Genomic DNA, 4622 nt, shown 5'->3' with positions numbered 1-4622 from the left:
TTCATGTATAAAGTAGGTAGCTATTTGACTGAAAATGTGCCTTATGATGAGACTTTCTTATCCTGGAAGAAGTGTCTGTAGAATGTTATGTGGGATCTAGCATTGAAATGTGAGTTCAAATCTAGGAAGACTCTCTGAATATATGTATATATATGTATATACATATACATATATATATCCACACATATTTCTAAAGGCAGCATGAAGGAAAGAAATATATTTGTGCGTACACCAACAGATGTCAAAATGTGAAATAAGAAGTATGGGAAGCAACTAAGACACAGGCACAGCTACTGAGAGACAAATGCACATCTTTCTTCCTTCTTTATAACAACTAGGGTAAGAGAGGAATAGGTCATGAGGAGAATTTCTTCTAGTCATTATGTCAGCTACACTTCCCAAGATGTTACAAATGCAGTCAACCAAAGGATAGAATCCTTTCTGGAACAAAGCAGTGGCATTCTAAACAGGAATATCGGCAGGAAACCCTATGAGATTCTTATCCAGTTTACTTCCCGAAAGCCAGAAGTATGGCTCAAGTGGTAGAGTATTCATGTTAATAGAGAAAGCTATAGTAGAACACCCAGGCCCTAAGAAGAAACCCAATAGTACCTGCAGAGAAACATAATAAGAAAGAGAAAGAAGGAAGTCCACCTCCCTAGCAGAGACAGTCACATGCTTGATGTGAATGGATGGAAAGAGATATTCCAAGAATGGCACCCAAAAGGAAGCAAATGTAAATGTACTCCTATCTGGCAAAGAAAACTTGAAAGTATTACAACATGAAAGTCATTTCATTTTGCTAAAGACACTGTAATGATTAACAACAAAAAGGCAACTAATCCTCAATGCACCCAATTTGACACAACAGACATCGCTGAACATAACTGAGTTGATGGATCCCAACCATGTTAGATCCTTTCCAAAGAATCCGCAAGAAACCAGATTTAACTGAAGACCCAGAGCCAAAGGTAGCACATATCTGCAGAATATTCCATCCAGCAGTCCCAGAATAAGTATCATCCAGGCAACCCCAAGCTTTCCCCAAAGGAAATAATATTTAGAGCATAGAGGCAGCATTATTCCCTTTTTTCTTTTCCTTTCTCTAATACTCCTCCGTAGTAATTATTCAAAGAGGTTTCTTGGCAGAGTCTAAAGGAAGTCTTAACAGGACATATAAGAAAAGATAATATTACCATGTGCTATCATACTATGGTTGAATTCAACTAGAAATAGACATGGAAGTAAACAATAGAAGAAATTAAAATACATAGAAATGGAACAAAAATCTGAATGTTTAATGGGTTATGGAAGAAAGAAAGGAGGGACATGTAATCAAATATAGAAAATCATTGGAGCCTCTGACTATATATTTTGGTTTCATTCTTTAGCGATATTTTATCTGATACCTCAACTGAACTTGACAAAGGAACCAACAATGAAGGGTAAGGTCCAAATAAACATACAGTGTCACCCATGTGTATTTATGCATATTTACATGTATGTAAGTACAGTCATCCATGAAAGGACAGTCACAGAAAAGAAAGTAATTGAGATTAGGGACTTGTAAGTATAGATGACAATTGAAGGTCTTTGATATTTTTCTAATTTACTTTGGCCATAATATCAGTAGTTTCTTTCTAAAATGTTAGCTATTTCTAAGAAGAAATATCAAGAATGTTTCTTGTTCCTAATCTATTTTAATGGCCAAAAACAATTTAATGTTTTGCTGTAAGATTTAGCAGGTTAAGAAACTTCTTTCTATTGAATTTGTTTTCTCTAGCTAGAGGATGAAACAACTTAGATGTGTTCTCTCCCTCTCCCTCTCTCTCTTCCTCCCTCTCTCCCTCCCTCTGTTCCTCCAGAATGAATGAGTAAAGGCTGGTCATTACTGGGTTTTAATTTGATAGGTATTATCCAAAAATGCCTTACCTCTAAGTTCACGTTCAGGCCTAAACAAAAATTTACACAGTTATGTGCTGGATGTCTATTTCAAGAGATGGTGATGAAAAGACCAGAGAATCTTTTCATGCCGCATTCATCCCTGATGTGTCTCCTTCAATTGCTGTGGGAAGGAGACTGGTTAAAATATAATGACTAGGATATCAGATGTTCATGGGAGACGTGACAGCTGAAGACACCTCCCTCATACCATTTGTGATTTATTTAAGGGATGAGAAGGCTTTTACCATCAAGTAAGGGTTAGAATTTTATATGAATGTGAAATACTACTGAATAGTAAAAGCATGTCTGTGCGATCATTCCAACATATATTCTGGATATTAATGTGAATAACTCATGAAATACAAATCGTTTTTATCACTCAGAGAGGCTGGATGGATAGAGAACAATAGTGCCAGCATGGAGGGAAGAGAGAAAGCAGAAATGTAGGTGGTAGATCAGCTTGATTAATTCCATAGCAAGGGAAATGGAAGATAAGGAAACAGTGCTACCAGTGGTTTAGGAAAAGAATTTGTCAGTCTTGCATAAGTGGTTGTTTAGCACAGGTGAACATTTTATTGAAGTGAGAGGCCATATTTTTAGGAAAGCACATGAAATACCCCCTTGCATATACAGTATATGTAGAGTTAGTTTTCAGGCAGTTATAGCTATTTGGGGAGAAAAAGTAGGTTTTGGAATTCTCACAGTATTTGACTGTGTGCAATTTAATTATTGATGTTGATAATAACTAGCAGGATGCACATGGATGCACACAAGACAGCCCTAAGTGGTCAGATACCCAAATGTCGACAGACTTGTGTAGAAAGCTGTACAGAGACTAAGCACCATGTTTGTGGGAACCATCTGGAAGGTCAGGGAAGTGCAATTTTTTGTGCCATTCTTTCTTTTTGCAAATTGGGTGAAGGATTGAGACTCCAGAAGGAGAGGGAGTTCTCACTGTCCTGGTTAGCAGTGGAGAGTTCTCTGCTTCTGGCCTGCCACCCATTGGTACTCTCTGCAAGTAAGTCAGTAAAGACATCCACGATTGTTGAAAATAAGAAGGGAATAGGAGGAAGAGAGGAAGCAGAATATTGACTGTGACCTCTGGGTTGAGCGCCCTTGAATTGCATTGCATTGAAAGTCATACAAGATGGCATTAGGTACTGTGGTAGGGCGAACAATTCTTCTATCTTGTGTAAAAACTTTACTTTTCTAAGTTCCATATTTAAGTTCCTGAAGAGATTCAAATCTATTCTATTGTAAAATGGAAATACTGCTTTTCATTTAAGTACAGGTCTCCTACTTCACACCATAGTACCAGAGCAAATAGCTAGAGGGAACAGAAGAGCTGGAGATGGCGATGTAGCTCAAGTGGCAGAGCATGTTCCTCAGATGAACACAGTTATGGTTTTAGTACACAGCCTTGTAGAAACAGTTTGATTTCTTCTAAATGTTCCAACTGATTTTCTGTGGCTGATTTTATATTATTTTATTTTTTAGAGATGACACAGCATTAACTGCCATTGCAGTTTGTGACCCAAGCATTAACATTTGGTGAGTTGAATTTTCTGTCATCTGAGTGTAAATTCACTTCTAGGGTGAGGTTAGTACCCAATCTATATGACAGCTGATCAGTGTCCTCATGTATTCCTTCTCTTGTATTGAAACTAAATTGAAAATGATAGCGTCAGGCAGCAGATACTTGGTCATGGTATACTGTGAAGTAAAACATAGTAACCGTATCCTTATTTACCTATTCTCTACCTTATTTACCTATTTCCTGCAACTTGCACTGAGACAATGGAGGAGAGAGTCCCAGTTAGGAACAATGAGGTGGTCTCAGTGTTTCTGAGATGAAAATGCTGGTGGGCCTCTTTCCTTCTCTAGAAATCTGGTACTTAGTAGACAGGCTCATTTTCAGGTATGATGAGAGTCCAGCTTTTAGGCTCTTGTTTCTTGTCTTTTGGTGAGAAGCAGTTAAGAAATCAGCCAAGTTAGTGACAGGAAGGAGAGAGAAGAGCAGACTTAGAAAGCGGAAAATCAGATTGTATAATGGATTGAGTTCTTCTGAAGTGAGTTGCATGTACAAATAAACTACATGATACCAATAATCAGTGTGTTAGGTTTAGTAAGAGAGAAAAAGTCTTTGACCGTGCATAAAAGCTTTCTTTTGAAGTGATAAATATGTAAAAGTTTCCATTTCTTACAAATTTGTTACTGTTAGGTTAACTTACTACCTTAAGTAAAAAAGTAAAACTATGATTGCACTTGGTATTTGACTGTATATAATTTAATGCTCTTTAGCTTGGATAAAAATGATCCAGCAGAATTTGGGACAGAAGAATTCAAGCAAAGGTCAGATATAGACATATACATCAATGTGTATAAGTATATGTTAGGAAACATATTGATCATTTCTGGGAAATTTCCAAGTATTGTCAGTGTATCTTCTGTCTGTCATATTATTCCTTTTTCATTTTGATGAATAAATGAGAAATGAGTTGCACAAAAGTGTTTTGCTATTGTAGGGAGCAGTGTATTAGGTTTACTAAGAGCGAAAAATTCTTTGACCATGCATAAAAGATTTCTTTTGAAATGATAAAATGTAACTCCCCTACCCCAAATTAAATTCCTTTGTTCATTTAGCTAAATATGAAAAAGTTTTGATTTCTACAAATTTG

The 4622-nt window shown here is 36.7% G+C and overlaps 1 long non-coding RNA gene across 1 annotated transcript; it reads left to right on the top strand.

Moving 5' to 3' along the window:
* The first annotated feature begins 1389 nt into the window (after positions 1–1389).
* Positions 1390–4322, top strand: LOC150039243 (uncharacterized). The gene is made up of 3 exons (XR_016534462.1): positions 1390–1445; positions 3442–3495; positions 4246–4322. It is a non-coding gene; the product is annotated as an uncharacterized LOC150039243 (long non-coding RNA).
* The last annotated feature ends 300 nt before the right edge of the window (positions 4323–4622 follow it).

The sequence above is a fragment of the Megascapheus bottae genome, unplaced genomic scaffold (assembly GCF_031878675.1).
Source record: "Megascapheus bottae isolate mThoBot1 unplaced genomic scaffold, mThoBot2.hap1 HAP1_SCAFFOLD_110, whole genome shotgun sequence".
In the NCBI taxonomy this organism is placed as follows: Eukaryota; Metazoa; Chordata; class Mammalia; order Rodentia; family Geomyidae; genus Megascapheus; species Megascapheus bottae.
The sequence above is the reverse complement of the archived record's forward strand: the minus strand, read 5'-3'. Positions and strand labels throughout refer to the sequence as shown.